This window comes from Ambystoma mexicanum, chromosome 11, assembly GCF_040938575.1.
Source record: "Ambystoma mexicanum isolate Mex_15411 chromosome 11, UKY_AmexF1_1, whole genome shotgun sequence".
NCBI lineage: Eukaryota > Metazoa > Chordata > Amphibia > Caudata > Ambystomatidae > Ambystoma > Ambystoma mexicanum.
This window is the reverse complement of record NC_090934.1, coordinates 121,226,796-121,240,215: the sequence shown is the minus strand read 5'-3', so window position 1 is coordinate 121,240,215 and position 13,420 is coordinate 121,226,796.

The following is a 13,420-nucleotide window of genomic DNA, read 5'->3' as shown; positions in this document are numbered from 1 at the left end:
CCTAAATACATCGGCAATGATGCAAAACCCAATTCATATCTCATATTTGCTACCAGGACAATACTCGCCTCCATAAAATTCCTTCTAACGTATTTAGAAATGGAAAATTTGATTTCAGAGTGGATTCTAAGACATATAATACGCTTGGGATCATTTCTGTTTATATGGATTTATAAGGGGGCTGAATTTCATCATTTGTACATCTTCAATCGTATGTCCTCTTGGATCACTGTTCAATGTGTTCCTTTATAAAGAGGAAACCCCAAGTAGATTAAATAGCAGGTTGTTTCAAGAGGTAGGCCATCCAGATGCCAGATGAAATTCAACCTCTTCTTCTTCAAAGTGAAGGAGATTATTTTGGATTTTATAGCATTAGCCACCAATTCATGACAAGATGGAAAGTTACACAATGGGCCTCATTCCGAGGCTGGTGGTAAGGGTTAACGGTCACCGTTAATGGCAACGGTGACCGTTAACACTTACCACCATATTCCGAGTTCCCTTTTGCGGGTTGGCATTTAACGCCTGCTTTTAGCAGGCGTTAAAAATCCAACCCGCAAAGGGACCTTGGAGTAAATTACGGCACCGTAATTTACGGTGCCGTAATTTACTCCTTCCCCATTCCCATTGAGCCCTATGGGGGCAGGAATGGGGATGGGGAACCGGTATGGTGAATGGGGAATTACCGGTCCCTCCAACCTTGGAATGGACCGGTAATTACTCCATTCACCATGCCGGATTTCCATGGAGTAAATAGCTCCATGGTTGCTTACCATGGTGCTATTTACTCCATGGATAGCGCCAGCCTCGGAATGAGGCCCAATGTATTCAAAGATCGCTAACCTGATCCAGGTGGAATGAAAGATGATTAAATCATGTCCTTATGCTAACCATTACAGCTGTTGATGACCAATCCTGGGTGGAAATAAATGAGTTGACGTAAAATAATCACCCAGATCTGAAATATAGATTAAGTAAGGTGGGGACAAGAACACAGCCTTATTTTAGCCCACAATAAGTTCTAATTTTAGAAGAGAGTAGGCCATTATTTGGGATTTTATAGCATTAGCCACCAATTAGAACCAATGAGTTACCTCAAGGTTCGGCGAGCAGTATAAATAAAGAAACTAAACTAAACTAAACCATTATTATTGAATCTCATTTGTATATCATTTTCGTTAAGCTATGACACCACAAAATCTCTGTGTGCGGGGTGTCCGCCTCTCATACCCACTCTGAATGACAGTCCAAGGGTGTTTATTATAGCTCTTCCAATAACAAATGACTGTCAGTATCCTACAATGATCCTTACGGCCTACCGGCTTCTTAGGGGATGTTTGGTGCAAGGGCCATCCCTTTCGGTCAATCACTCCCCCTGGCCTTCTTCCCACCTCCCTAATACTGGCATCCCTAATTGGTGTCAGTTTGTTGAATGGGCCCACTGTCTGGGACTAATGGTATTTTCTGTAAATCGATGGCTACCTGTCTCCCTAGGGGTCTTCCAGATGTCCCTTACCTAGGGAAGTTTCATACTACAGAGAGATATTTTATTCCAGCTACAAAGCATAGTTCTCACACAACTCCCTTTTTTCATTTTAATTGCAATGTGAAAAGCATGTGTATGAATCTAAGTTTGAGATATAGCTCTGATAAAGCCCCGGATACTGCCTCACAGAGCCTCCTTTACATAATGCAAGAAGGCATGATTTTATTCAGTTGGATTAACACTCTCAAAGTCATTGGGTCTGATCAAGAGTTGGGCGATAGCCCTTAAATGCAGCGGTAACAGTGTTACTACCGCATTTAAGGGTCTGCCCAATCTCGAGTCTGGCGTTTTAACCCCCAGCTGTCAGCTGGGGGTAAACATGCCGGAAAATGCCAATTTTAGGGCCATTACGCCGGCGGTATTACTGCACGGTAATTGCGCTGAAAATTTCCCATTGGGTCCAGCGCCCAACCTGTGATCCGGTGGAAATATCGCTGGATGGGTGGGCGTTAGTGCTAATAAAGTTGGGCAGTATCTCGTGAATAGGCCCATAAAATGGAGGATTATATATCAACATTTCTATTGGCATTTACTTCAAAGTTACTAGAACTTGAATTCATATATGTCCGAGGAAACTTCCATTGCAGAAACATCACTGGGGGCATACTCTAGCATAGATTTAGCACTTCCCTGATGCAAAAGAGGTTGGCCATTTATCTTTCTTAGTTTCCCATTGTTCATCAATTCAGCCCAAAGAGCCCCCCTATTTATGGAAGTAGACTTTTTATCCTGTGCAAAAAATATTTGGTGCTCTACACAGTTACTATAATCACTACATTCACAATTTAGCCGCCCTAATATAATCAGGCTGGAAGTAATTATGGGTACTTTTAAATGAGGGTGGGTTTTCATCTCTCTCTCTCTATCTCTCTCTCTCTCTCTCTCTCTCACGCCCCATCTGCACTTCTGCACTTCAAAAGACACACTAGGAGGAAGTGTGAGCCGTCCACGAACTGGCGCATCAGTGGAAATGACCCTCTTGCGTGAAGCGTGTGATGACATGGCAGGTCAGAGAGAACTGGCGACGTGGCAGATTAGAGAGAACTGAATGCCAGCACTGTGAATATACATTCTCTGCCCGTTGTTTCCAGCCACACAAGGTCCTTTCCCAGGTGGCATGATATATTTTTTCTTTTTGAATATGTGGAGGCAACAGGGAGCCTCTCCCTGTTGCCAACCCCTCCACCTCCAAACCAAACCTCTTCCCCACACCTTCCTCTCTCCCCACTTACCTGCTGACAAACTCTGGTATGGCAGACCTCCCGCTCCGGCCATCTATTTTTTCATCCTCAGGAGAATGGCATTACTTGTGCTGCCAATATCCAGAGTAAGAAAGAAACAAATTTGCACCCTGGATAAACCCCAGAGTGTGAATGGCTTTCACCCCCGCTGTGGGGACGGCCTTGGAAGGTAACGGCCTGCAGCCTTCACCGCGCCATTCGCTTCACTCGGGTCTACCTTGCCTTGTTCTGGCGGGCCGTCACCGGCCATAGCCACCAATCACAGGGGGGTCAAAGCCATATTACACAAAGATATTCATCATAGTAAACAACAGACATTAGTAGCCGGCACGCGCTGCGCACCAGGAATACAACGTGTCGATTGGCTCATTTCCGAGCCATAACACATGGTATTCCCATGTACGTTAGTGCGTGTCGGGAACTATGTTCCCGGTGAGGGGCGTGGCAGCCCCTTAGCCAATGAGGAGGCTCGAAATGGGGCAATCCTCGCTCCGAGCCTCCCCATGCTGGAGGCTGCCTTTGTCCCCCGCCCGGGACTCAGGTAAGATTGTTTTTCCTCCACCCCCCTTCTCTGCAAACTATCCTCTCCCCACCCTCCCAACACTTCTGTTCCCAGCGCGTCCGCTCCCGATGGCTGCCATGGAAAGGGAAAATGGACTACGTTTTCCCTTTCCCAGCGGCCATTTTTGAAAAACTTTTTTTTTCTGTTTCGAAGCGCGGCAGTGTTTCGAAACAGAAAAAAATGCCATTAGTACCCCGGTCTAACGGGCCGGGGTACTAATGGCTATAAAAGCCTCGGCGGCGGGCCAATACCCCCCATGGTAATGCCCCCAGGGCTTCGTTAAGGGCCCCTAACTACCCGCCGCCTCGGGTTTTATTGACACATTAATTCAGCACCGGTACATGTTCTGGCTATGACTTATAATAATTTTAAACAAAGGAAACATGCAGAACACATTGGTACTATGCAGCTTTGTACCAACTCCGGTAAAACCTGGGACTGCATGGGAACATTGGGTCGACACCTTTCAAGTTTACCTGTGGGCGACAGATGGAGCGAAGTTTAATAATCTCGTCTCGTGGCGATAGCTCAGTGGCAATGTGGTCGCCTTGGAAGCAAGACGGCAGAAGCAACAAAGGTTCGATCCCCGGGTCCAAGCTTATAAACCTCTGGGTATTAAGCGTGTTATAAATAACCTATCATATCATATCAATTCTGAGTGAAAGGAAGCAATGCTTTTAATCAGCATAGATTAAGCAGGATTAAAGAAATTCCTCGCTTTGCCAGATAGTCCAAACCCTGAGCGTTCAGGTGACCCTGCACCCAGAAGGGCCACAAAGAAATATGATTTGTTATAAATTGAAGATTCATGCAAAGCCAGTAAGTTTTCATTTAGGTTTACTGGAGGACCCTGTCAATGTGGCCAAGACCAGCATGCAGGCTCTCAACTGATACACTTATATTGTGAATACGTTTCAAATTACAGGCTTAGTGGATTCTTTTTAGAAAAGGATAACAGTCTACAATATGTATTAAGTTCTTCTATTTAGGTACTTCTATAATGGTAAAAATAACATGTACAAAAATGAATGGTGTTCGTGAATATTTTTATGAGAGAAGTAATACATTTTGATCAAAATTATATAGATGTATTCACGTAAAGTGGTATCGTGACAACAAATAGAAATTAGTAAGATTCAGCTGTTGTTCTTATAGACCTATAGGGTTGGTAAATGATTGCAGCACTCCTCCTTCAGTTCTATTTCACCCCTCCTTTTAGAACCTTTGCGCATTGCACTTTTGCCCCACTTCTCTGGCCAATGTTACTAAGTGCCATGTTTAAGATGTCTATGGATATTTTGTTTTACTGTATGGGCATGGCTTCATGGCCTTTCACGGAGAAAGCTCCTGCAACCAGAAGAAGCACATGCAATCTCTTTAATTATCTACTGCACCCTCCAGAACTCGACACAGTATGACACCTTTCTTTATATTTCCATTGGCCACCGTACAGCATAGGATGAGGTCAGGCATTTCTTTTACATAAGGTGAACACTCACATTCTCTCCCCACCATGGGATGCTATCAGAGTATTTTTTTTAATTTTAATTTTAATTTATCTATACCACGCTCCGGACGAACTTAATCGTATTTTGGCGCATATTGAACATCAAGTAGTCAGGCGGAAGCAGGAATATTAAAATGCCAAACAAGCAACAAACAGAACCCAGAGACATCAAAAAAGAACCCCCAGCCTCACCAATTAATTTATTTAAATAAATTCGTCTTTAACACTTTCTGGAACTGACATAATGAGTTCCAGTTGGGGGAGATCCAGTATGGCTCCAGCTGTGGGAGATTCCTTTGTCATTTTGCCCATTTGTGTCTGCCAATTTGTCTTTTCGGGACAAAGCCAACGCTTGCTGCTGACACCTTGTTCAGCTGGCTCAGTAGCTCCAGGTGTCTCGAAGACTCCTCATAAGGGAAACAATATGAATATCAGATCTATAAGCCTCCACAACATCCAAGAACTCTTGAGCATATCTCAAGGCCATAAAACATCCATAATCGACTTATAATTAAACCTACATTGCACTCCTTACTGACACAATCACTGATTTGACCATTTATGGGCAGCTCCTGTCCTGGCTCTTTTCATTGCTGCTCGGTGTAACCTAACTCTACGGTACATGCACCCCAGTTTACTCAATTATACAATCCTCAAGCTATCTTCCCCTCTCCTTGTCACCTTTCTCCTTTGATCTCTCTGCCATCTTTTCCCCGCTGTTGCCAACATCAGGTACTGGAGGTCTGATTCACCAGGGAACTCTGAGGAGTACACTTCCACCAAATTAAGTGGAATGAATACCTAAAGTGAACATTGGAATAATAGAGGTGTAATTACAAGTTTAGAAAAACTTTTTAGATTCCTGCAATGTTAAATGTTTTTGCTATACACAGCTTATTACACTTTTTTCTTAACCCTATGTAATGTCTTGATGAAGAAACGTTGTTTGTATCTATACATGAATTGTGTGCATGTATATAAATTCAAGTTTTATGGATTGGAAGACCTTTTAGAAATGAATGCACGAAATTTGGAATATATGAATATGTGCAAAAGCATCAGATACTAAATGCCATTTACTCTGTCACTGCTTTGCACTAAAAGAAAAAAGCAAGTTTTGTTGAAATAAGTTGAAAAAATGAAAAAATAAGAGGCTGTGGATTGGTATACCGTCGCTCTATACTTAAATATAAAATAATCTGAATCACAATTAAATGGTGATTGCACTTTATTGTTGTTAACAATTCTGGTAATTTGGAGACATTACATGTAAAAAAGCAGAAGAAAATTGAATGCACATCACTGTGCTCCTAAACGAACCAATTAGGACAACCTCACATTATACAATTCCAGCTCACCTTTACGCTCACTTCCTTTTCACCCCACAGACTACAGTCTCCTTTGCACCCTGGGTGAGGTCACAGGTCACCCACACGGACAAAGTATTGGTGTTCCAAGACTACTATGGTGGTGAGGTGCACAGTATAAAAGCTCAATAACATAACATATCATTACATTCTCATAGTAGTGTGTGTGTTGGTGTTCTGGAACCACTCATCTTAGTGATGATTGCTTCCAGAACACACCATTTATGCTTATACTAAATCTACCCTTGTAGGAAACATAATGTCCATATTAAGAGAGGAGGTTTCAAAGAAACGTGCCAAATATAAAATGAATGTATATAGATTATAAACAAAAGCGAATAATAGTAAAAATCTGTCATTAATTTCGGAAGTGGAATCCTGCTCCTCCTCGAATTTAAGGAGCTTGTTTCAGGATCCTTTCTTTGTTCTTCATTTCCTCTTTGCTCCCTTGATATCATGCCAGTGTTTATGGTATCCTAATATTCTTCTTTTGGTTTGAACTTTGATAATCCTTTTAATCTGCTTCGGGGTTCCTTTACCCTTAGCCAGTCCCCTTCTTTGATCTCAATTTGTTTTGCAGCATAATTTGTCTTGTATTTCATCTATTTTGTTTAACTTTATATTGATTTCTTCCATGTCTTTTTTAAAATTGTATTCTTCATAATCCATGGTGGGTTTAATCTATTGGCAAGCCTCTCTACCCTCTCTAAGAAAACATGTTTCAATGTCAGTAGAGGACTGTGGAGTGACCCTGATGGCACGCAAGGTTTCTTTGAGTACTTCTCTCCAAGGTAATGAACTTGCGATCGCTAGTTGTAGACATCTTTTTATGAATCGATTCATCCTTTCTACATGGCCATTTATTGCTGGAAGGTATAGAGCCATGCGCATGTATCTGATTCCTTGGTTTTTCTAGATTGTCTGCATCTCTTCAGAAATAAATTGTACCCCATTGCCTGTGATAATTTCTTCTGGATTACACTCTCTGTCAAAAATAGTGGATACAAATGTTATTACCTTCCTTGTTGTGACTGTCTCTTGACCCACTCCCCATTCTACCTATTTGGAGGCGTAGGCCACTAAAACCAATATGTACATTTTGATGGGTCTCAAACGGTCCTGCTATATCCATCAGTGATTTCTTCCATACAGTTTTAGGTATTTTAATAAGAAGAACAGGTGTTGTCTTACTTTTGCGACTGTTTCCACATGACTAACATTGTTTCACTAATTCTTCCACTACGTCCAACATTTTGGGACACACATATTTCTCTCTGATTCTGCATTTCGTCATACTTCTCCCTAAATGTCCATTATATGCTTGCTGTAAAATGGTGCTTCTCAACGTCTTCAGTGGATTAATCTATCCCCTTGCAGGATATATCCTTCTTCTTCATAGATTTAATGAAACACCTCAGAGTATTCTGGTGCTTCGCAAGATATGGTCTTCTATCCTTTTAGAATTCCCGTTTTTTTTTTCTTTTTTTGTGTTAAATAAGCTTTTATTACATATTGTATAATGAATAAATACAGGATGTTGCATTCAACAGTTAATACAATTATGCGTATTGTCATTTCAAATAATCCTACTTTAATGAATACATTCAGTTAATATTTAAGAAGAAGTAGTGTATCAAGATTACAAGAATGAAACATCAAATGGATAACAGCAAGAAAATTAATTGCAAAGATGAAAATAGAATTATGAAACAATTAACATGAAATGATACGGTCATTGAAACAAAAGGAACTAAAAAGAGACAAAACATACAGGACAGTACAGACACAAAAGCAGGGGGAAAACATATGCAAAAATACAGCAAATTAGAGAGCATCCATAGAGGAGGTATCAAGGTATTCATCAAGGGGATTCTACTTTTGAATATAGTTATATACATCATTCAGAGTAATGGGACAACCTTTTCCATCCTATGAATACAACATATAAGATTCGACCAGATAGCATGGGATAAGCGATCAAACATTTCCAGTTAGAGGAAATCAGATACAAAACAATTTAAACCAATACATGCAAATGGTTGGCAGAAGGAATATTAGTTAAATCAGAATAACCATGTGCTCCAACAATTAGGTTGAGCTGTGAAGTGAATTTTTTTTTTTGCAATGTTGCCCAAATTCTTTCCCAAAATGAAAATACAAATTTACAGTAAAAGATTCAATGTTTCAAATCGGCAATACATTCTTTCATAAGTTAACCAGGTTAGGAGCAAATCTAGAGATACGCTAAGGTATGAGGTAAGCCCTGCAGCAGTTTGAGTCAAATAAGCAGCCTTAGAGACCTTAAACTTAAATGCTTGCAATGTAATGTTTTCCCATATAACACAGGGGTATTGATCAGAAATATCATGGAGCCAGTCATTTTCAACACAATGTCGAATGTGGGATACATTTAAATTGGAAATAAGGAGCTTATAGACTGCAGCAGTTTTAGTGGAATTGTTTGCAAGAAGGTTCTGTAACTGCACTGAGGGGATTTATCGAGAACAGTTCGGCCTTGACAAGGTAATAGTTTTAGCAATGTCATTATACGCAGCACAGTCTGAATGATCGAGGTTAAACATGTAAGCTAGTGTGTGAAAGGGGATCATAGAATTATAGTACATGACATGATCTATACAAGTAATACCTTTACAATACCATTTTTTGTATAAGATCAGTTCTCACTTTGAAAGGCAAATTCTTATTAAACCAAAGGTCAATCTCATCTCGCTCTAATATGTCAGAGGTAATGGTAAGCAGATTTGACCAAGTGATTTTAAGAAAATGCAAGGTTGAGAACGTTTTTGAGCAGAGCCATGTGGATATGTTAAGGAATTTTGTTAGTTGGAAAAGAGTTAACAAATCTAATTCGACCTTACACCAGGTTGGAGATATATCTGGTAATTCTTTACAATGCAAGCATAAAATGAGTTGTTTTAAAACAAAAGCTATGCGACAGAATTCAAAATCAGGGAGCTTAACACCTCCCACATTTTTAGGTAATTTACCATCCTCTCATATTGTTATCAATGAAACCTTAAACTCTTCTTTTCAAATACTTAGAGGCACTAGACAAGGTTGTCTGTTAGCTTCACTCTTATTTGTTTTGGCTTTAGAACCCTTCCTTGAAAATATAAGATGAACGATAACATTATTGGCATATCAATTAACTCTTCAAATGTTAAACTGTCTGTTTAAGCCAATGACATTCTGCTTTACATCTCTAATCCTCAATCCTCTATCACTAATTTACTTGCCTGGATTAAAATAGGCTCTTAAATTTTGGTTGTAAACTGAATCTTGACAAATCAGAAATTCTTGCCTTATATAGCTCTTTGATTTCAGATAATATGGATACATTTGGGCTGTCATTATGTGCTACGAGCATCAAACCCTTGGGATCATTGTTGCTCTGAGAATTTTGCACTCAAGAATTCCCTTTTTTAATATGTTCATCTCTTTGTCATCTTTAGTTGCCAGAAGACATATTTCTTTTGAAATACCCGGTTGTATTCTACGAGGTCCCCTCTGTTAGCTGTTCAACATGTTCTCGTTGTGTTAGTCAAGATAAACAATCTGCTTCTACGTTTCCTTTTCCTGGAGTATATATTATTTGTGCATTAAATTCCATAATTTCGAAGCCTAGGCGATACAGAATGTATGCACTTTGAACTCATCATGTGTATTAACGGTTTATGATCAGTCCTGATGAGAATAGATATACCCCAAATTATAGTTTTAAAGTGTGTCAAAACTGAAAACATACTCAATGCTTCCCCTTCTGTGGTGGAATATCGTAGTTCGGGATCTCTCAGGGCTCTGGATGTGAATGCTATTGTTAATATGTGCCATCTTGAACTTGGCTTAATACTTCTCCTCCTAATCCTGTGTTGCTCTCATCTACAGTAATTACTGAGAGGGCTGTTGGTTTAAATACTTTTAATGTTGGTGCTTGATTTATATCTACTTTGATGTTGTCCAAAACTTCTTGACACACATCTGTCAATGCAAACTTGCATTTTTCTTCATTAATTCTCTGAGATATTTGGTTTTGTAGTGGGCGTCTAACCCATCGCAGTATACCACCAAGGTGACAGACGCCGCTCACTGAAGCAGTCCTGCAGACCATAAATGGATGACATCACCGAAGCAATGAACCTGCAGGTGGTATGATATGATATGATAATTTATTTGTATCAGCTCTTAGACATATGTTTCAGAGCGCGAGGAGGCAAGGGAGTGGAACAAGGGAGGATAAAACAACGATTTTACTAGGCACAGTGACTTTGAGAACGCGCAAGTGCAGGGGAGAGGGAAGGGGAAAAGTGCTGAGCAAGGGATAAAACAACAACAACTGGTAGTGCAGCCAGCAAGGTGGCAAGTGCAAGGTTTAAGGTAAGGCGCATTCAAGGGATGTCAGATAAATGCAGGTAAGGGGACTGTAGGAGTACAGATACACACCCAAGCGCAAAGGTTGCCAGGAGGCAGTGCGGGTGTGTGGTTGGCTAGGCAGGAACCTGGACACGATATCAGAGGGTAACCAGTTGCACAGAGCCGAAGCAGACAGATCAGCAGGGGAGAGGAAGAGCGAAGGCGGTAGGAAAGAGGAAAGCCTTTAGGTGCTTCCAAATGGTTCTCCTCAAGTTTCAGAGTGGCAGGGAGGCTGTTCCACAGGTCCCAGCCGAGGAAAGAGAACTGCCCCCAACTCATTGATTGGAGAAGCGACTGACCCCGTGCGAGTTGGAGGTGGAGGAGCAAAGAGCTCGAGTGTGAAGGTATTAACGGAGGGAGAGTTGACAGTATTTTGGACCCAGGCCCCAGAAAGCCTTTTGGACAATGCAGAGAGTCTTGCATTTAACCCTTGCAGCCACTGGGAGCCAATGAAGAGATTTCAGGGCTGGAGAGATACGATCCCAGGCTTGAAGCCAAGGACAAGTCTTGCAGTCCTGTTCTGGATTAGTTGCAGAGGGCAGAGAGTACAAGCAATCAGATTTAGAAAGAGGCTGTTGCAGTAGTCTAGCCTAGAGAGAACCAGAGCTCTAGAGACAGTAAGCTTCTGGGGGCAGGAGAGGAAAGGAAGAATACCTTTGAGGAGGTGCAGTTGGTAGTTTGACCTCTTAGGGGCATCAGAGATGTGACGAGAAAAAGAGAGTGTTGAGTCGAAGATGACCCGGGGTTCTGAGCCTCACAGGTGGGAGTAGGAAGAGGGCCAAGGGAGGCCGGCCAGAGAGTGACAGGAAAGGAGGGTGCAGGTGTGCCGATTGGAGGAGAATCTATGTCTTACTGGCCTTAAGGCTGAGATCATTGGTGGCACACCACTCCTGGATGTCAGACAGACAGTCAGAGATGAGGGAGGGAAAGGAGGTGGTGGAAGCAAGCCTGAAAACGAGTATCATCCGCATAGCACTGAAAGTTGTAGCACAAATCAGCAATGCAGTGGGCAAGGGGTGCCAGGTATTGGTTGAACAGTCAGGGAGAGAGGTTAGACCCCTGGGGGACAACACAAGTAGAGAGTGAGATGGAGGAAAGGAAGGACACAAGTTGGACCAGGGAGGGTTTATCAGAAAGGAAAGAGGACACGTTTTATTGTTGTATTTAGGAATATATTTCTTCCTAGCCGATGATGACAGGCTGAAGATATATGGGGTTACAACTTGCAAACCCACAATATGATACTCATGTACTTTTGCAGATCTTTACTACCGTTTTTCTTGTGGAACTCGGATAAATATGCTCTTTCAGGTTTGCCTCAAGCATGCGCTACCATGTATTATTGTACGTCTTCGACCTTTTTTCTTAGCAATTAGCTGCCTATGAACCAGTAGTTGGGTAAGACCACTTATTCCATATCACCTTAATCTCACAAATTTAGGAAATGGTTTACAGCTAATATTGTACTAATATGGGGAATTTTTTAATTCTAACTTAAGCAAAATGGGTGTGTATAATTTACAACTCTTACTAACTGACAATGAGTACCTTTATTGCTATTTTTTTTCTATTACACATTGGGTCGGGTGCTTTTGGTGGTAAAGCTAGTCGGGCATGACATTGGTTACATGATAGATTCTGAAATATATTCTCTATCCTTATTAGTAGGATTTTATGGTCAACATTATACCCTGTTCAGGGGACTTTGGATGTATTCATTCAACAACTATTTTGGGCCTGTTAATTCTCATCACCCATTTTGGTTTCTGTTACCTTTTGTTTCTCTCCTATATTTTTTGATTTATCAACGCTCACCATCACTTGCTTGAATCCTCCCTCCTGCAATTGAAATATGGTATGTGCTTTCTGATTACTATTAATGCTTACCCTTGTTAAATTGATGGTAATGTATGTTTTCTCACCTTAGTTTCAAATGCATTCTATTTAATCAATTGGTTGATGATTTACCTATGGGGAATTATGTATGTGCTTTTTACTTTTACTATATTGTAATATGGGACTAATACAGCCTTGAGAATGAACCGTAGGTCGAAACACGTGTCGGCTGTCCAATCTTCTGAATAAATATCTTCACTGTCAAAATTCTGTGGAAACATTTGTATTGAGACAATACTTACTGGTTACTGAATTACTTTTCTTGGAACTTGAGCGCGACTCTCCTCCCCATTACAATTGTTTGATTGCTACTGTTTTCAAGCTCTGGTGGATGAGTTGGAGGGTTGAGATTGGATGCTGACATTCCACACTTAAAATATTTATATTTTTATTATTTTGCTTATTTATCCTAAGAGTGGTCAATAGGGCACAGTACCTGTATATCGAATCCACTATTTTCAAATCTTACCCCAAGAAAGGAAAGAGGTCAGCCAGGCCAGGGCCTGATCGGTGATACCCAGGTTATCACGGAGACAGTTGAGCAGGATTGCATGGCATGGTTGACCGTGTCAAAGGCAGAAGAGAGATCGAGTAGGATGAGGACAGAAATGTTGCTAGAGTCAAGGTTGGAGAGCAGGTCTTCACGGATCTTCACGAGATCAGTTTTCGTGCTTCTGGCAGCTCTGAAGACGGACTGATGGTTATGGAGACAACCAACATAATCAGTGTGAAGATTAAGCTGGTAGATGGCCAGCTTTTCCAAGAGTTTGCCCAGGAAAGGAGTGATAGAAATCGGGCGATAGTTAGCCAGGTGGGAGGGGTCGGCTGGGGTTTTTTGAGAATAGAGTGCACAAGAGAGTGCTGCAGAGG